The sequence below is a fragment of the Denticeps clupeoides genome, chromosome 2, assembly GCF_900700375.1.
Source record: "Denticeps clupeoides chromosome 2, fDenClu1.1, whole genome shotgun sequence".
NCBI lineage: Eukaryota > Metazoa > Chordata > Actinopteri > Clupeiformes > Denticipitidae > Denticeps > Denticeps clupeoides.
The window spans coordinates 6394680-6419916 of NC_041708.1; the positions used below are offsets into that span (position 1 = coordinate 6394680).

The 25237-nt window shown below is 46.2% G+C and overlaps 1 non-coding gene across 1 annotated transcript; it reads left to right on the top strand.

Moving 5' to 3' along the window:
* Positions 1-16923: 16923 nt before the first annotated feature.
* LOC114784989 (U2 spliceosomal RNA) lies at positions 16924-17114 on the top strand. The gene has a single exon (XR_003748980.1). It is a non-coding gene; the product is annotated as a U2 spliceosomal RNA (small nuclear RNA).
* Positions 17115-25237: the final 8123 nt, after the last annotated feature.

Below are 25237 nucleotides of genomic sequence, written 5' to 3' on the forward strand. Positions count from 1 at the left end.
TCTGGGTTCGAATCCCACTTACTACCATTGTGTCCCTGAGCAAGACACTTAAACCTAAGTTGCTCCAGGGGGGGACTGTCCCTGTAACTACTGATTGTAAGTCGCTCTGGATAAGGGCGTCTGATAAATGCTGTAAATGTAAATGTAAATGGTGTTATCTTCTGCCTTGACCCAATATACCACAAATAATACTAGGTTGCAACAATATTGGTAAATGGCAGCAAAAATTACATTTTGAAAGTAGTGTTTTCTGACTAATTCGCTTAGAATTAGATATCTTATATTAGGGCCAATATTGTATGTTTCTTGTCACACCGGTCGCACTGTCCCCATGTCTGGAAAAAAAACGTGTGTCGCTAGTATGTCGCTAGTGTGTTTCATGCACATTGCAACCGAGTGACCGCATGGCACAGAAATCCTTCAGCAAATGACACCGTTCATTCCCTTCAACATATACAACAGCTTGGAATGGGATTACACCAGGAATAATCAGCTTCTACAAATGCAACGTTCAACCTACCGTTGTTTTTTTTTTTTTTTTCTTTTTTTTAAAGAGAATGAGATACAGAATTAGGTGATAAACAACACACCTCAGTGTTCCCTATGGCACGGGTGCCCCTGATGACCCCGTTGAATGATGTAGGCCTGTTGAGGGACCACAACAATGAGCTCAGGTGCTTTGCGGCCACCAGTAATCGTGTTTCCTTATTGCGCATTTTCCCATTCATTATTAGACAAATTATGTTTGGATGAAGCTGTTCGGACTGAAAAAACAAGCTCGAATCAATGGGGAGGTCATTAACTTCAGAGGCCTATGAGCGTGTGAGGTGTTTTGGACAAAAATGCTAACTATAGGGAATGCTAATGGAATTGCATGGATGGGCGATTTTTTTTCCTGTATTTAAAAATATGAATTGTCCAACAGTCAGCTGCAACTTCTCGCTCTATCTGAGGTTCTCTGTTTTTATGGATGGTGGAGGCTGTCTTTTCATTGTCCATGGCCAGTAGAGAATATTCTTATCTTTAAAATCAGACTTAATACTTTTTTTTTAAAGAGCTATCCATTCATTTTAATCAACATTTCCAAAGCTTTTCCCAAGTCTTATCACATTCTCCTTTTTGGTTTTTATGGTCCCCCATTTATAGTTTTATTTTAGAATACTTATTTTCTGTATACATACCTCAGATTATTTATTTTGGACATATTTATTTACAATAACTTCAGTTATTGTATTGTTTCGGCACTTAACCTATTATCTTTTTAACATTGTCATGGCCTCTGGTTTTTCCTCATGCAAATTTATGAAATGTATGGTAGCATTGTTTTTATTGTTGATTTTCTTTTCTTTTTTATTTTATTTCATAGTTGGGGCGGGTGTGAGGTGTACTATTGATAGTCTTTTTGTTAAAGCACATACAAATCATATGTAGAGTACACAATTCATGATCATGAATGTATATTATGTGAAAAATAAATACTGAATTTGATTAATTCATTGGTCTCATCAGGACTCCTATATTGGCAGAGAAGACACGCTGTCACTCTCACCCTAATGTCCCTTTAATTTATAGCGAATCAATTGGTGTTCGGCAGCGTGAGCCTTGGACTCCGAGCCAAAGCCCTCATTGGATTTCTCCCATGCCCCCTTCAGGAAATTATCCCTGGCACCCGTTCCAATGAGATGCAGAGGAAGTGCCGGCTCAGATGCTGAGGGAAGCCCACGGACGATCTGGCTGGATAGTTTGCACCCTCTATGATCCGAGAGGTTCAGTTCACCATAATCTTAACTCATCTTCCTGGCACGTAATCTGAAATTCACCAGGTTATTATTAATTAATATATACATATAATATATATATATATTTTTTTTTTTACGGCTTGGCATCTGCATAGCCCCTCACTAATTAGAAGTTTATTTTTACCTGCAATTTGCATTTATTGAACAAACAAGGTCATCGCCAAATGCACCTTCTGGTTTGCCAGCACTGGTGTAGTCTTTAAGCATTAATAAGTCATGCAATACATTAAACATCAGCCGTCTCAGGCGAAGGGGAGCGAGCATAGACTCACAGCCCTCCAGCCTTCACAGTATGATGCATAAAACAGTTACCTGCAACGACTTTGTACAAATAAAGCTTCACAATGTGCGCAGCCTTAATTGCACGTTGAAGCATACAAAAAAAAGTGTGTTAACTGATGCCACCTTAAAAAATGCATGCAAGATGTATGGCTAATGGATTTTTTTTTTTTCTCGAGAACTAGAACAGGCTGCACAGATGGTTCAGTGTGCAGCGGTGATGTGGACAATCGGTTCCCATATACCTCGGTTCCCATATACACTCGCTGCAGGACATGAGACACAGACCGAAAAAGAAAGAAATTCCAGCTCCACATTGGAACTGACACCTGCCACAGAAACATTGAAACTGTGAGCGTGGCTCTGACAGGATGATTATTGCTGAAAACTGCCATTCCTCAGAATGTGTGTATGCATCGTTTGTAGTCAGTAATTGGTACATTTATGTCACAATAAAATCCAATTTTATTCTGATGTATTTGTCTTTGATTCCCCTTATGCCAAGAAAATGCAAACTGCTTTGTGGACAGAAAAAATTCAATGTCCTCACACAGATGTAGGCAAGGTGGATCATGGATCAATTGAAAATTAGGAAAATGGTATGCGTAGATCAGACTGTGCTAGCAAATAATAAAATGGTAGACTCACAGCAGATCTTGTGGACAAAAAAAAACACACCTTTCGCCCTCCGGTGCAGGCTGTGAGAGTAGAGATTTAATATGTGTGGCCTTGCCCCTGCAGCAAAAATCACCGCTTTGTGATTAATTTAATTCTCTTTCTTTTTTTCTTTTTCTTTTTTTTTCCCTCTCTGGAATTTGCCCTGAAAAAATTACCCTACATGCTGCATAAATTATGAGGGATGTAGAACGGCGTGTGGACGATGTGCACACAATATCGGTGGATTGCTGATTTTTCTCTACCAATAATTACATTTCTTTTATTTTTTTTGCTAATATAACAGATCCATGTCCAGGTACACAAGGGGTTAGATCCCAAATGCACATCGCCAGTGTGATTGGCATTTCCTTTTGATGCTGACCTGTGAACTACCTTCACTGGGCTGTTGCCAGAAATCATTGCTTTTTTGAGCCGAAGGCAACAAGTACAGTGGCAGCAAAAACAAAAACACTTTGACTAACTATTATTAACTATTTTACCTACCAAAGTCCAAGTCACTTAAGAACATGAAGCTGTTTGTATTTAAGATTTAAGGTGTGGATGGAGTTAACAGTAGTTTCATGAAGGTGTTCAGAAGGACTTTTTTAGACTAGCACTAAGATTAAAAAACATAGAATTTTCACTACAATTTTTTTATATGGTTTATGTGTGTTTATGATGTTTTTAGTTGCACTATGACTGAAGTCAAGTTAAAAAAGTCCTTGACCACCTTGTCATTAGGTGACTCTTAACGTTAGAGAATTCATAAGTTATGGTGATATTCTGTTCACCACATGTATCAAATTGTGTATCTGAACGTGTGGGGGCTTTGTGTCAGAAACAAATATATACATCCTTGGCATATGAAGGAAGGATTCATTAAGTGCTTCTGACAAGTTGCCATCCATGACAGAAATGAAACCAAATCCATAAGGTGAGGAAATGCTCTGTCTTCCCGACATTTACCTTCTGCAGGCGGGGTTATGACGGACGAGGGGATTCGTTTTTTTCCGCCATCAAACGAAGATAGTTTGGACATGCATGAGCGCAGCTGCGTTTACCGATTTACATACGCATTTAATAATATAGCAGCCAGCTTCGGATCCTTCCCCATTTGTTTGAACGCAGCCGATCTGTCCCGACCGCTGATCATCATGCAGCAGTGATGTGCAGAAGAAGGCGCCTTCAAAGGCCGCTGAGCAGCCGTTGCAGTGAAAAATCACTTAAAAAAGAAAAATCTATCACCCTGCTTGTTAATTTATTTATTTCACTGCTCGTTCGAACAAAAGCCAGACATTTTCTTACGTTCATCTTTCTGTCATTTTGTTTCTTACCTGTTTTTTTTGTAATCTAAAAAATGTGTTTTAGTCAAAAACTTTTCATGTAACCAGTCATCATCCTTCTTTTGTTTTTTTTTTTTGGTTTTTTTTTGCTTCTCGCCTTCTCCCTAGAGGGGTAACGGAGAGGAGAGCATGGCTTTCTCAGGTGTCCATCAGCATTTGGAGCACATGCAGAGGGAGATGTGGAAGGGGGGGATAACGAAGGGAAGAAGGAGAGCCTCGGGGAGTGTGTTCTCCTACAATAATGCATAATTTAACACCCGACCACACTTCCAGCTCTCTCTCTCGCTCTCTCTCTCTCAGGAGCCCCTGTTCAAACGGCCGCATGACGTACAACGGCACGTTCGGCTACGCGGCCAACTTCCAGTGGCTGCATGCACTCTGTACATCGGCCCTGCCACTTCTAATTAAGGCCATTCAGGCCTGCAAAAAAAAAAAAAACACGGGGCTATAAATGGTGGGTGGGAAAAAGGCTTGGGGCCGTGCATCTGCATTATACACACTTATGTAGTTCGTATATAGCAAAAACAGTGTTGTCACAGTGCTGATGTCAAACACACACAAACACACACTAAATTCCTGACTCAGGGCCATAATCTCAGAACACGGTACAGGCCTTCATACTTTTTTCAGATGTCTATGCAGTTCTACGATAGGTAGAGCCAGTAGAGCTGGCCAGGGAAGATGATCATCTGATTTCAGAAATGTACATTTATAGATCGATCATATTTTCTTTTTAAGACTTCTAATGAATCTAATGACTTTAGTCAAGTTGACTTTGGCTTCAGCCCATTTTTCTTCCTTTTTTATTCATTTTTTTCAAGGTTTGCCATGCCATCTCAATCTTGAGATGTCATTTATTTAGCACAGAAGATGTTGAAGAATGATAACTTAAAAAACAAAATCTATAATAGTTTGACGTAACCTTTCTCCTTAATGACAACATAAGGGGACAAGTTCCAGATCCAGTCATCTGAGCTGCAGCTTACTGAACGGTGAAGCAGAATGACCATTCGCCATTTCTAGCCACTGAAGGACCTTAGACGGGCTAGGGGACCTCGTATTAATGTTAAATCACAAAGTCAAATTTTCATAATACGGGACCTTTAAGAGCCATATCAGGACATGCTTAGTAACTTAGTAACTTAGTAACTTATTCCTGTAAGGAAAAAAGAAACATATTCCAGGATTTTTTGGAGCTACCTCAATAAAAAATGTACTTTTTTTCTTGCTGTAGCTTGCCTGCACTGAGAACCCAACTGGCCACCAGTGTCTCCATCACAACACATCAGCAGCTATTCTGACTTCACCTGCAGCGCTGCAGCCGAGCCTGTCAGCCTGCTCTGCCGCTCCTCCACCCCCCACACAGACCAGGCATGGCCGCCCTTCCCAACATCTGTGCCCCCTGCGCCGGCTCGCCGTGACCCCCTTGCCACCGTCCAGCCAGGCGTGATCACATTCAACACGCTTTCAAGGGCCTCCTTGCGTCAGCAGCCTAACGCAATCAGAAAGCCATCTGATGGCCCGACCGCCCCGCCGATCGGTTCTGCTGATGATTTCTCTTTCTTTTTTTCCAATTTCAAGGATGTTTATTTCTCATTCTAGAGCAGTGTAGGGGGCGGGGGCTGAGCCAGATCGCACAGTAATTATGTAATTATGGTCAGTGAGTGTAGCTGAAACCATCTGTCCACTCAGCACTAGCGTTAAATATTATTCTCACGTGTCACGCAACAACGCGAAGCGTAAAGTAAACTGACATAATAATTGGCATTTTCACACAAAAAAAATGAGTGCGGAAAAAAAAGTGTCATTTACTTTAGTGTGTGTGTGTATGTGAAAACCTAATTTATTTACTTTATTTAGTTATTATATTTATTGTGGTCCTTGTTTACAGAAATAATGAAATAAATATTAATAAGATTGAGATTGTTGCGTTTCAGAAACACATAATATTGCAGCATGAAAAAAATGGGGAATATTGTATATTAGAATATAAATCAAAGCACTATTTCTGTCTTTTTGTGAAGTTATCGCAAATATATATGTTTGGTTTGAATGGCGTTTCTTTGCTGTTGGACGTTCAACACGATATGACATGACTACACTGTGTGGTGTGTGTCGTATAACTCTGATTTAACCAGATGATCCGTTCAACGGCGCTATTTCTGTTTCCTGTCAAAACATGGATGACACCATTTCTATCAACATTCTGTCAACCTGTCATGCTGCACTGGCGAGGGAGTGAGGAGCCTTGGAAGCACGACGTCTTAAAGAGAAATAATATTTATTGTAAACGGAAAGCAAAAGAACGCGATGGCTCAAACAGCCAAGAAACGAACACGAAAGAACACAGGCATCATGTCAGCAAACCGCTACCGTACATTACACGAACAGAAGACACGTTGATGCGGGATCACTTCCTGTCTCCCGCATGCACCATATTAAAGCGGCAGCTGGAAGTGATCCGGACCCAATTATCACCCTGACCGGTGCCAGCTGGGTGTCCCCACTGACAAAAAAGATATCACTAAAATATTCTAAAATATTTCAGACACATTTCTGGTACTCACTGTTATGCAAGGAAGAACCACTAGATGGTTCTATAGCTGCTTGATTGTGAACCTGCAAACAAGTTGGCAGACCAAAATATTTAATTTTGCCAATTTCCCCCCAAAATATTGTTATTAAGATATTGTTGAACTCACTTACAGTAACTCACTTTCCATTACTGAATATTCAAAACCTTGGTCCCTGCTGTCATAGCCTACCCCCGTAGACAATATAGCAAAGGTAACAATCTCTACAGGTAAATATGACATTTTATGATATCCCAATTTGAATGACAATGTATTGTTGTATGATTAACCCTGGTCAGGATGGTGGGGGGGATTTGGGGATCCTACACAAATAATATGATAACTGTCAAATAATATGACAACACTGTCAAAAATAAGAATTAGCCGAGAGCTTACACAATATAAGCTAATCTTTTTGGATTTCCAATCATTTGTTTGGATTCACTGCTTTGAGAGAATTGCTTGCAATTTTAAAGATACATTGGATTGCTTGCCATGAATAAATGAAAAGTAGCGCATCTCCAGACGTGTCTGTGCTACTGAATGCTGGTCTGGAGACCCAATTGCATTCACTCTCACTCTCGGCATCAGCAGGTGTCCATCCAGGGTGCGCCGCGGTACAGAGACGTGGAGGGCAACCTGTGGACCTCACACTAGGCCGAACTGGGTCAAGAATCCAAACACACGGCTGGGTTATTGCTACACAACCCTGAAGGGCCTACAGAGATTTACTGTCAGCCTTCCACTCCATCACACAGCACTCAGTGAGGACAACTTCATCATCTCACCAATAAAAAAAACTCCCCTCTGAGATTCTCAGAGAAGCTCAGTAATCCACACACATCACCCAGCTGGAAAGCACCATTCACTGGTGAATGGCATGGCTGAAAAACTAAAAAAAATCTCTCTGTGGTCAACATTGATTCCATTGCTTGTTTTCAGATGTGTGATAAGGTCACGGTTGAATTTCTCCCTGTTCTGAATGTTGAACTGGATATTCACAGACTATGTATGTCACGACTACGGACTTACGGGGGAAGGAAGCGCAGAGGTCTGACATACTGGGAAGGGGTTTTTATTAACAAACAAAGAAATACAAATAAAGACTGGCGCGGTGGCCGAAAACGATTTAAACTTAAATAAAGAACATAAACAAACCCGTAGGCGTGTGGCGATTGCCAGAACTCAAAACACATAACACTAAACAAGGTCAAGTTCGTGCATAGAGTTCACGAAAATGCCAGCGACCCCGAACGGGCGGAACCTTCCGGCATTTATGGGGCGTCAGGATTAAAGTCAGGTGTGGAGGCCAGCTGCAGGCAATCCTGACAGAGCCCCCCCTCCAAGGGCTACGTCCTCGGAGCCCCAACAGTACCATCAGTGGAGGCGGCGGGGCGGACGGCGGCAACCACAGGGCTCCTGCCCTGCTGTATCCTCCCCTTGGAGGACCCGGTCCCTCGGGCTGGCTCCCCGGCGTGGTCAGGCGTGGCGGCCCCGGTCCCTCGGGCTGGCTCCCCGGCGTGGTCAGGCGTGGCGGCCCCGGTCCCTCGGGCTGGCTCCCCGGCGTGGTCAGGCGTGGCGGCCCCGGTCCCTCGGGCTGGCTCCCCGGCGTGGTCAGGCGTGGCGGCCCCGGTCCCTCGGGCTGGCTCCCCGGCGTGGTCCCGCTTGGCGGCCCCGGACCCTCGGCCTGGCTCCCCGGCGTGGTCCCGCTTGGCGGCCCCGGACCCTCGGCCTGGCTCCCCGGCGTGGGTCCCGCTTGGCGGCCCCGGGACCCTCGGCCTGGCTCCCCGGCGTGGTCCCGCTTGGCGGCCCCGGACCCTCGGCCTGGCTTCCCCGGCGTGGTCCCGCTTGGCGGCCCCGGACCCTCGGCCTGGCTCCCCGGCGTGGTCCCGCTTGGCGGCCCCGGACCCTCGGCCTGGCTCCCCGGCGTGGTCCCGCTTGGCGGCCCCGGACCCTCGGCCTGGCTCCCCGGCGTGGTCCCGCATGGCGGCCCCGGACCCTCGGCCTGGCTCCCCGGCGTGGTCCCGCATGGCGGCCCCGGACCCTCGGCCTGGCTCCCCGGCGTGGTCCCGCATGACGGCCCCCGGACTCCCGTACCTGCACACAATAATCAGGGCCGATCCATCTGGGTACGTGTGGGCCCTGTCTCCACATGTCCCCTCTGACACATCTTGTGTCACCCCCTGCACCGCGCAGGGAGATTGTCCCAGAGCCTCCGGCGACTGTTCCAGGCACCCCAGGCTGGTGCCTTCTGGGACTATGCAGCCCCTCTCGCTGCCCGGCCCTGGTGCCAAGGGGGGGGCATTGCCAGACCATCCGGCTAGCCCCTTCTGCGTCCGTTGGGACAAGCAGGCCCTCTTCCTGCCTGTCCCAGCTGGGTCCTCATGCCTACCCGGGGGCTCTATGGCGCTCCACCCCTCTGGAGGCAGACGCAGGCTAATGCCTGCCCCGCCCTCCTCACTGGCTACCGGAGGACCCAGCTCCATCGCTTCCCCACCTCCCCTCCCCTCAGGAGGAGTCCCCAACCCGAACTGCACCCCCCCAAAAAATTCTTTGGGGGAGCACCCCCCCCGGCTGGACTTAGGGGTACCTTGGGGCTTGTCCACCTCGCCTTGGACCAGCACATTCGGGTCAGGAACCTCCTCCCTGGGGTTCGGCTCCGCGGCTGGGTCGCCATCTGGTGGACACAAAGAGGGGAACTGGGGGCGACATACGGACACATATGCCACACAGACACACACAGACAGAGACAGACAGAAGAGAGGGTCGTCTGGCTCCCTCTCTGGGCTCTCTGGGACCTCCTCAGGGGGCACAGCCAGGATCTCGGGAGGAGCGACCTTCTCGTCGCCCACCAGTGCTGGGTCTTCTTGCCCCGGATCCTGACTGGCACTGGATGTGGTGGAGGGGCAGAGTTCGATCCCTGGCTCAGGCCGATCAAACTCCGCCCTCAGTCTCTGTTGGAAGTCCCGAAAACTCCTGTCTGTCTCTCCCTGCTGCCAGAGGGTTGTGCTCCAGCCCCATGCTGATCCAGTCAGACACGTGAGGATGGTAGTGATCTCGTCTGTGTCTGCTGCCCCACTGAAGGGTCCCGGGACAATTGGGCGGTCCCACACGGGGCTGGGCACGTCGCTGGAGATGGTGGTAGGTGTGTGGTGTGGAGGGGGGTGGACGTCTTCTCCAGCAGGTGTGGACGCTGGTGCTGCGCTGCCATTTTGCTGGGGAACGTCCGGGCAGAGGGAATGCGGGTCGGCGACTGGAGCAGGAATGGAGGATTCCCTGCGAGGCAGTCCCGGCAGCGCAGTTGCTGGCTGGCGACCTCCCGTCGCCCTCTTCCACCAGCTTTCCTCACACTGCTGGGAGGGACGTGGGTCTCCACGGACCTCGTGACGCTCCTGGATGGGCGCGATGGGCGGAGCCATCCCGGCACCGACTGCCCAAACGGCGTCATCCTGGTCGTCGTCCGTGTCAACCTCGTACCCCCGGAAGTCACATGGGTCATCACGGACGCCGCGATGATCTCGGACGCGCACGCTGGGCGGAGCCATCCCGGCACCGACCGCCCACCGAAAATCCACGTCATCATCGCTTTCGTCATCCGTGTCCTCCCACCGGTGACTCCAAGGGTCGTCCACCCTGCGGACATCCTGGACCCATGGCGCGATAAGCTCCCATGGGCAGTACTCTGGCCATTCGGGCTGGAGGCTGCCCACCTCCTCGCTGGAGGAACGCCGCCGTTGTTGCCGCTTCTCACCCCCCTGGAAGTGACGTGGGTCCCCACGGACCTTGCGACGATCGCAGACTGGCGCGATGGGCGGAGCCCAACTCTCGTCTCCCGTGCTCTCGTCGTCGTCCGTGTCGTCCCAGTCCACGGGGAGCCTTGCCAGCAGAGCGCAGAGTTCTTGGCTCGACATGCCGAAGATCGTGGGGGTCGCATCTTCTGCGCTCGCTGCCCACGTCACTTCCTCGCTGCTGCCGACGCCAACGTCCTCGCTCCGCCCACTCACCCGCCGACGTTGTCGCTTCCGGGTTTCGCGGAGTTTCCCGGGGGTGACGTCATCACGCGGCGCCGCGTACCACGGCTTCTCGGGGAGAAAACGCTCCACCAGAACGGGCGGCGCGTCTCTCCCCTGGCGTCCGCGTTCGCCGCGCCGGGCTGCGTCCTTCGCGGCGTTTCTTCTCCTCTGTTTTCCACCTCTGCGCTTTTGGGTGGGTCGCTGGCATTCTGTCACGACTACGGACTTACGGGGGAAGGAAGCGCAGAGGTCTGACATACTGGGAAGGGGTTTTTATTAACAAACAAAGAAATACAAATAAAGACTGGCGCGGTGGCCGAAAACGATTTAAACTTAAATAAAGAACATAAACAAACCCGTAGGCGTGTGGCGATTGCCAGAACTCAAAACACATAACACTAAACAAGGTCAAGTTCGTGCATAGAGTTCACGAAAATGCCAGCGACCCCGAACGGGCGGAACCTTCCGGCATTTATGGGGCGTCAGGATTAAAGTCAGGTGTGGAGGCCAGCTGCAGGCAATCCTGACAATGTACACAACATTAATTGTAACTCACTCACACTCAATATCCATAACTGGTGAGCCCATAGTGGAACATAAGTCACATATGTGTCACAAATTGATAAAAATGAAAATGCAAGTGAATTGAATATTGTATGGTAGAGACTGATGTGTAATAAAAAAAACAAACCGTTTGAGTGATGTAATTAATTACCCGATACTAATATTAACTATACAAATAACAGTAGCTAAACAGCTAGCTATTTAGTGTGCTAATGAGCTGCTAATTGCTACATGTTAGATGTAACACCCTATTTATGGCTATCAATAAACAAGGAAACGTTTGGGAACCACTACTGTAAAAATTGTTCAAATTTAAAACTAAACTAATATATATAAACACTTCGTATTGACACACATGAATTCAGAATCCTTTTTTTTTTCTTGGTATTTCACGTGTGTTACGTGTGATGCAATTGCCTTAGAAATAATAACAGCCCCCCAACACCAGTAGTGTGTGCGTTTCATCTGCATATAGACTACTCTGGCTAACCCAGAGTACCCTACACAGTAAATGATGCATTTCAAAATGCCGCGGTTCCTCCTAACCTGATCATTATGAACGCTGACACCCAGGAATCCCTGCTCATCCACCTGGAGCTCATACCCATCGGAACAGAGCATAAGGCCGATTCTCATGTAAAATTGCAGCTTACATTCCTCTGAATGCAATTAGAACACTGAGGGACTGTACCGCTGGCTGTTGCTACCAAATCAAAAATTAAGAAAATGAACAACATTGCCAACCATCTACATTTACATTTAGAGTATTTATCAGACGCCCTTACCCAGAGCGACTTACAATCAGTAGTGACAGGGACAGTTCCCCTGGAGCAATTTAGGATTAAGTGTCTTGCTCAGGGACACAATGGTAGTAAGTGGGATTTGAACCTGGGTCTTCTGGCTCATGGGCAAGTGTATTACCACGTGGCTACTACCACCCTGGTGAGCAGGTGATTGAAGCATCTCCTATGCAAAATAGTTACATTTACATACAAATTTGCTAGATTGTTAGTAAACTAACAATGTGACGATACAATTTAGCAAGTAAATGCTACAATGTTTAATATTTTGAATAAAATTCTTGGCGTAAATGAGCCAAAACCCTGCAAACATGACACGGGGGGTTAGTGGGAGGGTTATGTATCAACTGCATATACAAATTGTTTCTTTTTTATTTATTCCAATACCTCACATTAAGACATGCAGGTTTGAAGTGTTTATTTCATCAGAATAATTTTCCTGATTTCCAAGTTGTGAACTGATTCATGGAAATCGGAACTTTTTAGTAATACTTGCCCATGCAAATGGATTGTGTCTGACTCAGTACACGTTTATTTATGTGTGCCAGCATCACTTTGTTTCCACTGGTACGCCTCCAATGCAATGCAAACACAGGGTGCAGGGAAAAGATGCTTTTCGAGCCTCCCTGCCAGCCTGATTGCGGCTAATGCAGGCGTGGGATCGAGTCAGCGTCCATCATGCGCAGCCTGTCTGCTGAGAGGCTGCAAATCTGCCTTCCCACACGTGGCGAGCAGGTGATCATGCCTCCCTGAAATTTATAAAAGACACCGCAATTGCACAAATTGGTTGTGTTTTCACTCTTTCGGGTTCGTGACGTGTAAATTAATCGGAAAAAAAAATTTGTGAAGTGAGATCCTGTTTGAGTGTGTAGCATGTGTGTGTGTGGGTGGGGAGGGGTGAAGATTGGGAAATTGGGATTTGGCCCTCAGAGTCCCATGGTGCCCCCGGATGACACGGCTCCAGACCAAAGTCCCGTGTGTGTCCCATCCGTTGGCTTCATGGTTTATAGCACCCTACCAGTGACCAAATAAGAGAGGAAGAGATGCCGCTCTGACAAAAACAAACTGTTCACAGCACTTTCAGTAGAAGCCGCAACAGATGTACCAACTGTGTCCTGCAGCCCCAGGGCTTTTGTTCGCCTGAGTTGCCCCCAGGTTGGTGAGATAGCTAGGATCACATTTTCTTGCATCGATCACCTGCTCACCACGTGTGGGAAGTACATAGCCCCACACGTGTTCATTCATAGTTTTGATGCCTTCAGTGAGAATCTTCCAATGTAAATGCTAATGAAAATAAAGAAAACACATTGAATGAGAAGGTGTGTCCAAACTTTTGGCCTGTACTGTATAATCAGAAAAAAAATGTTTTTTTTTACGTTTTCAAAAACAGGATGCATTTGTGGGCTGTGGTTCCTGGTTCCTGGTCTGCAGTGACATGGGCCCTAGTGTCAAAAAGTGAAAAGTGAAGTGAAAGTGAATTGAGACACAGCACAGCATGCAATGCACTCAACGAAATACGTCCTCTGCATTTAACCCATCACCCTTGGTGAGCAGTAGGCAGCCATGAAAGGCGCCTGTGGAGCAGTGTGTGGGGACGGTGCTTTGCTCAGTGGCACCTTGGCGGAGCGGGATTCGAACCGGTAACCTTCCGATTATGGGTCCGCTTCCTTCCCTGCTGGGCCACCACTGGCCATTAATGTCTCAGTGTTAATGTGAAAATCAGAACTGGACTTCAGAGCAGTGGAAGAAGCTGTCTTGGTCTGATTCAAATATATATATTTCACTATATATATTCAAATCTATATATATATTTGAATCAGACCAAAACAGCTTTTTCCACTGCTCTGAAGTCCAGTTCTGATTTTCACATGCTCACTGAGTCATGCTCACTGTCTTCTTCCACTGCTCACTGTATATATATATATATGTGTGTGTGTGTGTGTGTGTGTGTGTGTGTGTGTGTGTGTGTGTGTGTGTCTGTATATCCCGACTACCGACATTTACATTTACAGTATTTATCAGACGCCCTTATCCAGAGCGACTTACAATCAGTATTTACAGGGACAGTCCCCCCCCGGAGCAATTTAGGGTTAAGTGTCTTGCTCAGGGACACAATGGTAGTAAGTGGGGTTTGAACCTGAGTCTTCTGGTTCATAGGCGAGTGTGTTACCCACTAGGCTACTACCACCCTACCTGCCCGACAGGTGCTATTACACTCAAACCAAGATGATCAATGATAATGAATTGGCTTATTGGTGTATCAGAGCTGCAGGAACACATGCATGTGCAAACGCACACACACTTGGGGCAAGAACACTTACCTGCACATGTTGCACGCGTGCACTCTCTCTCACTCACTCTCTGTCTCTCTACCTCTCCATCAATCTATAATGAACACGTTATAGACTGACAAATATTCCGCATGTACGCACCCGTGCATACAGCCCAAACACATTTACCTGTGCACTCACGCCTCACACAGACACAAACAAAATTGTCCGGCGATGCTCCCACCGAGCGCTTTGGTTCAATTTAATGAGTCACTGCTTTCCATTATTTAGCAGGCCGGCTGATCCAGGCTTCTTTGCTATGCCATCGATGTCTCCATCCTCAGCCTGACTGACAGGGAAGCGGCTGGATCTCGCCGGCTGCTGCACATCCATCCGACCTCACCACCACCCACCCCCCAACATCCCCGGCTGCCGGCAACTCACAACACCAACCAGCGGCTTCATTAAAGCCGCTCCAGCGAGCGGCGGGTTAGCATCCTGAGCAATTAGCAGGGAGCGGCGGCCCTGTAGTACTCGACAGAAACAGCGATAGCCTACAGAGGACACGGCAGTCCTGCCATGGGTGTGGAGTATGAAGGGCGTCAAAAAAATTGAGCCCGGCCAGTCCCTTAAGACAACAGGCTTATTCAATATTTAAAGAAGGTTCAGATACCAAATAATCACTATTTCCAACTGGAAACAGTAGGAAAAAGAAAACCAATTGGGAATGTATTTTGACCACAGACATAAAGCTGGTCCAGAACCATGATCCACTGATCCATGATCTGAATATGATGTGAAAGTATTTAGAACATTTACATTATGGTTATAATACAAATTAAATAAAAAAGTGTAAATATATCTGCTGCAAAAAAAAATTTATATGAGCAATAAAAGAATCTTTTACAGTGCAGCTAGATACCTTGATGTCCAAAAAATGGGCCTAGACTATCAGAAATAGGGTTGCAGTAAAGAGTTCAACCTAAATATTAGACCTTATTGTGCCCATTTGTACCATTATGAGGGTCAAAAGGTACACAGATTTCATTTTAAGGTATAAACAAGTCGCCAGAAAATGAAGCCCTAGATAAAGTGCAATAAAAAACATTATTTTCAGAGATCCAAAGGGGTTTGTTACTTTGGGGAACAGAAAGGGACTCCTGCTGATGCATAACCCATGGCTGCCAATGTTTCTAAGCAACAAATTATAAAGAGTCTCTGGCTGAACAACAGTTCCACTTTTACTGTGCATTATTTAGCCATGCATCAGGCCTGGGGACCCGCCGTCCTGTAAGGTTTCAGGTTTTCAAAACCTTTAATCAGATCCTCATCAAACCCTATATGGGATGGATGAGACTGTGCAGGAAAGGAGAACTTGACTGACATGTTTTAGATTAAACTCATTTGATTGGTCTTGGGCACAGTTCTTCGGTCTGCTCCGGGGCTTGAAAAAAGCTTTCCCTCACACATCTTTTCATGCCAGTAAGCTTGGCCACAGTTTCATTTTGCTGCATCACTGCTAGGCCACAAACTTACAACACAAACACACACACACACACACACACACACACACACATCATGCTTTGCCAGGAGATCTAACAAATGAAGACAAGCTATCGCTGTCTACACCCCACTGGATTGCTCCCCTGCCTTCCCGTGAACCCGGCCCTCCCAGAACCCGTCACTCTTCCGCTGTTCGCTCCCTTCTCCCCCCGTTCCCGTCCACACAATCTGTACTCTTCACTTGAGCGCCTGGTGCTCCTCATTAGTCTCCTCTCCCCTCCATCCTCCTGCCCATTAGCCATCTCCCCTCCATCAGAATTTTGCCTGCCTGGCTCTAGCCCGGCTCTCGTTATCAATCCAATGGGATTTTGCGCTTGACGGCCACAGACACGTCTCATCTCTCCGCTAAAACATCTATTTTGTTCAAAGTCTTCTGCCCAGTTCTTGTCTCCCTCACGCTCTCACTTGTTTACTCACTCAGTCTTTAAAAGAAAAAAAAGAAACATCTCTGCTCATTGAGAATGCAGGAGCGCTGTGCTGTATGGAAATGTGTAATTATTCATTTCTTAGTACCTTAATCCAGATTTACAGTTATTTTTTTCTAATTACAGCTCAGGGTTACAGTGGCAGCTGCAAATTCCAGAACTTCTATTTCAAGACACATATCTCATCAAGTGAAGTCAAGTATAGCTTTGAAAGTGAAGTGATTGTCATGCACAGCACAGCACACAGGGCACACAACGAAATGTGTCCTCTGCTTTTAAACATCACCCTTGGTGAGCAGTGGGCAGCCATGACAGCTGCCCCGGAAGAAGTGTGTGGGGACGGTGCTCCTTAGTGGCACTTTGGCAGATCGGGATTCGAACCGGCAACCTTCTGATTACAGGGCCGCTTTCTTTACCGCTAGGCCACCACTGCCAGGGATCTCAGTCAAATACAGTGAAGCAGACAGCAGAGACGAAAACAGAACAACACTGCCATACAATAGCACAATGACATTAACCTAAAAAGCCATATACACAGAAAAATGGAAGTACCACAGTGTACCTATATGGGTACAAATGCTGGTCGCTGGGGCAGTACCCTTCTAAAGAACAATAAATTAGATGGTCGCTTCAGCTGGTCGCTTCTCGGCCTTTTGGCTAAGATCAAGTGTAGTATCTGTTCTTTTAAGCTTAATATCTGATACGTCCCCCAGCGGGGGACTACATATTAAGCGGATTTTTAGAACAGGGAGTCGGCAAAGGAGCTTGCTCCATCCGTTCCACACATCGACCCAGTATTGCAGTGCCTCTGGGAGCGGTGCACTTTCTCGGGGCAGTGGTGACCTAGCGGTTATGGAAGTGGCCCCGTAATCAGAAGGTTTCCGGTTCGAATCCCGATCTGCCAAGGTGTCACTGAGGTGTCACTGAGCAAAGCAATGTCCCCACACACTGCTCCCCGAGCACCTGTCATGGATGCTCACTACTCACCAAGGGTGACAGTTAAATACAGAGGACACATTCCGTTGTGTCACTGTGTGCTGTGCAGTGTTTCACAATCACTTCAATTTCACTTTCTTTCTTTCAAAAGACCTGTCCTGTACCTTTTGAAGTACAATCAACTGAAGGGAACTGTTTTGTACCTTGAGGTTTACTATTGTACCCTATGTGAACCTTTATTTCTCTGTGTGTGTAGTGAACCTGATGGCTTGAATATAGTAATAATAGTGTAAACAATGTAAACAAATGGTCATTAAGTTATTTTAAGATCAAATATGCTTTTGGTCCTTTCTTGGATTTGACCATAATGTATATTCCCCAATATTGTGTGCAAACTGTACTGACTGCCCATTTATATGAATTATTATTGTATTAATAATGCGTTCTATTTAGTGCACACAGCCTAAATTTCCTCACTGTGACTTGTGGGATGGCCTTATTGTACGCCCAAACCCCGCCCACATCTACCATCTTGAGGGAAATGACATGCCAAGTTCATGTTTGTTGTTTCTTTCCTTATTCTGCTTTACCTTTACTTTAATCACTCAGTTGAATGAGTGAACTGTCTTCAGTTTCCTATCTCACAATGAACAGCCATCGGGTCTCAGTCACAGACCGACGCTAAGTAGTCCGGAACCCGTCAAAAGTGGTCACCTGCAGTCCAACCAGATCCGTCCGATCTGATTTTCACACATTTAAACTCATACACAAGCTCTCGGCCTGCAAGTATAACAACGATCAGGGGAGATTAATCGAAAGGCGCGGTGGGGGGTGAAATGTGACCCAAGTTAGGAAAAGAAGGGCGAAGAAAGTGAGAATGAATGAGGGAGCGAGAGTGCAAGAGTGTAATTAGAGAGAAAGAGAAACACGCCAAGCGCAGAGGTTTCCCGGGCAGCAGGCGCACGGTTCTCTGGGAGCGTCACCGCCGTCCAGACGCAGCCCAGGTCTAAATGAGTCAATTAGACTCAAAATTACCATAATTAATTACTGGAGTAGCTAACCAAGCTGGGCTTGACGCAGAGCCTGGCCAGAGATATTACGGAAATTGATTTCGGGATATGGGGCTGGCAGGGGCCATGCTGGGTGGCGAAGTGCGGCCAGAAGCATTAAAGCAAATGTTGGGGGAGGTGGGGAGTTGGGGGTGAAAACTGCCATCGCAGCACAAAACAAGGCAAAGGAGAGATGGGGGGTGGGAGGAGGAAGGGAACTTCTACTCGAGCGACTACTTAGACCTTCCGTCCCGGCCCTTCTCAAACAAAAGAAAGTCATAAGTGTCGTATTTTTTTTGTTTTTTTTGATGCACTTAATACAGGAAGCGAGAGATTGTCCTCTTCCTGCAAACCGACACCCTGCCCATGCGATTCTGTCCAACACCAGCCCCTCAACCGCTTCCAAATTAGGCTGAGTGAGTCATTCATAGAAAAAGAAAGGAGGAGAGGGAGGAAGGAGAGAGAGCGGAAGACGTCGCCTGTCAGAGGGGGTAAGGATGCCCCCTACTGGAAGCCCACCTGCGGTGGAGGAGCTGAAGGGCGGACACTGTCGGCCCGCAATTATGCAAATGTGCTGCATTTATATCATTAAAATAGAGCTAAAACCGTGAATGCATAATTAAAGCAAACACAAACATCGGGATTGCTCTCTCCAGCGAGGAGAGGTGCCCTGTTTTGCACATTTGCTTATGCATAGCATTGCATCAGTGCCTCGGGTCGGGTTCCAGCTTTCTTTATTTAGAAAGAGACCCTTACCTGCGCCCCTGAATTTCCTATCAATACCTCCAATGAAGTGCAATTAATGAATCAGAAAATGCGGGGCGCACTGGAAATTCTCAGTTCCGGAATGATAATGTTGTGCAGCTTGCACATGATGAAGTTCGGAAATCTTTATTCGAACGTGTTTCACGATCAGCGAAATGTGCTCAAATTCTATAGGAAGTAGCTGGCCAGCAGGTTGACCATGCCGCTACAAGTAACGTTCATTAATAAGCGTCAGTGTACATTCCACATGCTATGTTTTGTTCATGAAATAGACTTGTTCATGTCATGCAAGCTTTTTTTCAAAATTACCAATTTAATAATTCACTGATATCTTGTCCTCTGCAATTCAGGCATTGTCGAAGATCGTTCAAAGTTTCCTACTAAAAAATACGATTTTTTTGACCTTGTGCTGAGAACTTTTGACCCTGTGCTGAGAAGTTTACGATAGTGTATGAAGGTAAAATAAAAATATATTTTTTTTCTTGTCTGAACCGGTTCTGCCTCAGGCCGCCCCTGCTTTAGGACACAGGTCGGGGAGTTGGACAACGCATGCAACTCTTTTCATGTTTCAGCTGTGGTTCTGCGGGGAGGCAGATGGAGAACAGCGGTAGAGGCTCTGGCGGAAGCCGGTGGGGAGCTCGGCTTCTGCCCGCGCAGATTCCCTCATTTGTACGCGTCCGCCGTTGCCTCTCCGCCCCGGCGCCCTCTCGCTCTCCTCCTCCTCCTCCTCTTCGTCCTCCTCTTCTCTCTTATCGCCTGCTGGGGAGCCTAAGCGCTCGCTTTATGGGCCTTTCTGTCAGGGCCACAGCACCATCCAATGGCTAATTGATGAAATGTCCGTCTCATGCTGCTCAGGAACGCAGGCCCAACGCGCCAGCTGTCACCATTGTTCACCGCCGGCTAAATTTAGCGCCAGCGGTCAGCAGGACACCCCAGAGCCCTGGTGGACACCAAGCAGGAAGTCCCGGTGGGGGCTGATGATGGAGAAGGTGATTAAAGCCCAAAGGAGGAGCGGTTAATACTGCATGAGACGGGGCCAGAGAGGTGCCGGCGTGAGGTTAAATGAGCCCCCTTGAGCTCCTCATGAGCTGATGGATGAGGGGGACACCACCTCGCCATTGCCACCGTTGTCCCCACTGGCATCACGTCAGCTCCATCCTATTAGACAGAAACCCCGATCCACTATTCACTTTCACCCTTCACGCCGGTGGGTCTCACTCCCACAAAACAGCCTTGGGATTATGAATTTACATTCCTTTGATTCTCAATCACAGGGTGTTAATGAACGCTGGCACCACACATCACCCCCAAACGCGAGGCCCGTACCTCTGCATTTAAAACAGGCCTCACAAAGTCATCGGTGCCCATCTGAGGACTTACGCTTCATTTCAGGCCACACATTATACTAATTGGCTAAATTTAGGGTTTTTCCGGATTGATCTGTTTATTGTAAAAGTCCCTACTGTTCTTTGCCTTAAAATATAGATTTGCATATCTAGTTTGAATTTGAATCGGTAAAGTCTATCCATCGGTCTATTTTTGGATTTAACATTTGCGCTTTTTGTTTCAACAGACAAATAAAGCAAAACTTAATTCAGTGCAGCCAACTGGAGCTGATATGTCAATGGAGCCGGAGCCGATGCACTTCATTTATAATTAAATGGTCTGAGCGTTTGGCCAAAAGCTTTGAAACACAGCAGTAATGGGCGCTACAGGCTAGAAATTATTTCTACTTTTAACTCTTCAAAGCAGCACAGTCTCCACTCCTCAAAAAGGTGAAAACTCTTTGCTGGAGTTTGCTAGTGTCTATATATATACACACACACACACACGCACACACACACACACGAGCATGTTTTCTTTTTTTTAGATTTCACTCATTTCTTTAAAAGAAGAAAAGGGGCACACATATATTATCTGAGGGACTGCAGAGGGACATCAGAGTACTTGGAAGGAAAAAAAAACAACATGAATGTTGAGAATTGCATTGGTGTAAATGGAAATTTCTTGCAATTTGTTGCAAGATTGCGCAAGTGCAAGACTGGTTTCCTGCTTCCTGGCCAGTTCCTGATATTGCATGTAATTGGCCTGTCTGAACAGAAATATTGAGGTGCGTTGCTCCAGAAGCAGACACAGTGAGCAAATTGCGGTCCATGGCCACAGAAAACCACTAATGAGATCTGGACATCTTCATGGATTTTTCCCCTGTGTTTCCAGCAGAAGTTGAGTTCCATTAAGGTTCTTTACTCAACACTCAGTACCCAAGTCAGTTCTTGTTTAAGGCAGGGAAACTGGGTAAGTCACTGAATTCACCTAATCTGCCTTTCTGCTGTCTGGCTTGACAGTAGCCACCACTCTAGGGACCAGGATACACATTAATTTGTCCTGTGTTCACGCTGAACCAATGACATCTTGAGCATGCAAATTTGGGTGTTCCGAGGTCGATCACCCAGCAGTCAAAAATGAGCCATCCGTCCTAAACATTTATGGAGTGTTTCATAACGGATTTTGCAGAAGGATCGGCTGGCTGAATGCTCCGTCCTTCCTGCTAATGCTGTGCTGCATGGAATACATCAAAGAATTTAAAAGCCAATTAAATAATTCATTTGATATTGTGAAGGTCTGAATCAGAAAGTGGAAAGTATGGGCCGAGTGGAAAATAAAATCATAACCGAACCAGACGTACCTGTAGACGTGAATAATGCATAGCAGGGGCTACAGGCAGGATTGATGGATTTGATTGGATAGACACTGTGAGGCTGCGTTGGGATGTTGTCTGAATGGTGATGAGAGAGAGGGTTCTAGCGGTTTTCCCGTTCAAGGCTGCAACCCCTGGCGGCCCATTAGGCTTCGGTGGGAGCAAAGCGGCTTTCAGAGGGATGAGGGCCATCTTCGTATCGGTCCTGTGGGCCAATGAGCAGTTTAGGATCAGTGTCATACACTGATCTTTCATGCATTTTTAATGCTCCTCAGGAGAGAGCGGCTCCGCGGCACTGAAAAAAAAAACTCGTTTCTAATTTAATACACTGTGTTTGTCCAAACAGTGTCTAAAAATGTAAAACTGTACATACAAGTTTTGAACTTTGCTTTGTGAATTTTCCATAGAAACCTGCTTTTCTGTGATCACCCCACATGATCTGACACTGTACTAATACTGTGCATGAGGTATTTATTAATTTCTGAATTCGCTGAGCATTTGTGCTAAGTACTTATTTGCGTGCCGTCAAAAACTCTTAAACTCTTAACCACACAGGCTACCTGAAACCAAGGACAGGACTGGAGTATAAATTTCTTTATTTAACCTCAAATTCAACTTTAAAAAGAGCCAGCCAGGTCAGAGGAGGAGATATGGAAGCGATGGTGGTGGAGACAGCAAAGCAGCCAGACGAGAAGACATTGGAGAAGGGCAGATGGCGTAGAGCATAAAATTGAAGACACTGTGGAGATAGGAAAAAAGAGAGCACTACACTGTGTTTGGGGTTTTTTGGTTAGGGGGAATGGTAAAACATGGAGTGATATACATATGATAGTGGGAACAAAGCCTGATGTTAGTGAGAGAAAAAAAAAACAGAACAGAAAGAGAGGGAGAAAGATGAAGATACTTCATGGACAAAGCGACGGCTTCATGAATTTTTCAACTGTCTCCCAAGACCATGCAGAGCACTTTCATTTATTGTGGGAGACAAATTTCCCAATTGCCTCTAGGGGGGCAGAGAGACGGCAGCACATTACTTATACATATCCAGGAATAACATTTACCAATTCCTCATACACGGCCATTAGATTTATGGGGGCTGTTGCGCAGTCTCTCCAGTACCAAAAGTCACTTTTTTGCAGTTAGGATAAAATATCTCCCTGACAAGCTCACTTTTCCTGTTGCTAGTATAGAAACCTACTGGGAAAATGGTACGATAAGACACCGTGCCATTCAAACAAGTGTCTAGACACACAAATAGCACACCTTAGCTATTATAGCTGCAGACTGACAACATAATGCCTACCTGTACCTACTGCACTTTATTAGCTCTCTGTTATAAAAGTGTCCTTCTCCAGGCTAGAGTCCATTTGTTGCTGTACACTCAGAAGTCAACTTTGTCTCTAAAAGGTAAATGTCTAGCACCCCTGCTGGCTGTCTAGCAACAGCCATCAAAATTGTTTTTACCGATAAAACAAGCAGAATTATTTCCACTTGCAGTGTTAGATTCAGTCGTCCAAATGCTGATGCCCGTCGATTTTTGCATAGCCATAATTTTATTCTAGTGTAGGTTTGACAACATGGCAACATGTCATTTTCAAAACAGCTGGACTGACATGCTATTGAGATGTTCATTACCCTCACAATGACATCTATTTCTAAGATTTAAACACACACAGAAAAATTGAAAAAAACATCACAACGTCCTTTAATTTCCTGTAAGACGTAAAGGCAATATATCACTGATAATGAAAAATACCATTAACATCTATTAAAGGCTAATATTAACTCACCTTCAACATCCCAAAACACCCCGTATGCTTCGACATGCACTCATACTGGCGGTCTGAAGACATTCTACTTATTGTTTGAGTAAAGGAAAATCTGTCATTTTGTTTCTAAACACCTTATATGTATTAGAAAATTATTGGTTAAATTGTACGAAAAGAGTATGATGGCCTAAATGATCCATGGGAGATGTACCTACTACAAAGATAAATCACATTGGAATCACAAATTATTATTGCACTAGACAATGTAGGTTGCTAATTGTTTTCTGGGCTGGATTGGCTTTGGTTATGTTTGTCGGTAATAAGTGAGTGGAAGTCATGACCATACCACTGGAATGAGGATCCTTTTCAGGTGGATCACTGTCTTCTGGTTCTGAATCAAACTCGGTCGCAAACGCACATGTTTTTCCCCAAAAAAAATCCATGCAGTATCAAAAAAGCTGCTAGTGAGCTTTGTTGGACTGGTTTGGCTTAGTTGGGAGATGGGCCGGGACACTTGAGGAAGGGGAGTGGTCTCGGCGCCTTCAGTAGGCACGCCTCCTCGTCTCTGGGTTGTTATTAACTCAGTGTAGTTGAGTTACACGCCCTTAAAAAGGATTAAACTGTTTATTTCACCCGAGTGTTTTCCTTTCAAGCCACCAGTATAATGAAGGCGTCTTTAGTGCGTGAGGAAGTGTGAAGGTGGAATGCAGGGGAAGAAAGAGCAGCCCAGAAGGAAGGAGAAAGCATGAAGCATGCAAGATACATGAGCCGGGCCACGTGGGTACGTATTGATCACCGGTTTAAATGGCTTTGAGGCCTGCTGCATTCATGTACACAAGCTGGAAAATATAAAACTGCGCCGCACTCAGATTCATTAGCTTTCATCGCACAGGGTTCTGTGCGTATGATGTATTAGGCTGGGATAAATCGAATGAAAACACAAGCCGCTGCGTTCGGTGGGGGGAAAAGGCTCAGGAATTAGTCTTCAAGAGGCTTGAACTTTTCTCGGAGTAAACACGCCAGAGGCTAATGCAGAAAAGAAGAACCCTCGCTAAAGGCTTTCATCAAATTCTATTTCAAAGGGCTGATTAATTAAGAAATCGGCGCACTTTGATGGCTTCTTCTGCCCGCGCCGCTGCCAATCCCTTCACTAAATATCCAAAACTTTGATTAAGAACTTAAAAGCCCAACAGGTTTTTTTTTTTTTTTTTTTTTTTTGTATATCTCTGATCTATTTATGTGTTACTGTTAATTGTGTTTCTCATCTAAAAAAAAAAAAAAAAAAAAACACATCAACTGGCCGCACTGATGCTGTAGTTACACTGTGGGGGATGATTTGGAAGTACGTTGGGAGAGGTCACAAGACTAATTAAGACTCGTACAAGGCTATAATCAAGTTATAAAGTGTTTCTATGGCAATTTAGTGAAGATGGTATTTGTGGCCAGTTGATGAGTAGTACGGCCAGTGATCTTTCGCCGGCGGTGGTCTTTGAGGAGGTCCGCGCCTCCGTCACGGCGCCGCTAGAAGGCATTTCCTGAGCGGCCTGCCATTACGGCGTGGGCGGCGTGGACATTTCAGATGAACGACCCCGCGTCCGTTTAATTAAAGGCGGCGTGACTCAGCGGCGACGCGTGCCGCGCACATTTCCCAGTAGTGGGTCTAGCCGGCGCCGAGTGGGACTTAACAGCCACGATCAGTCTTCCGACAACACACGGCGGAACCTGAATGAAAGG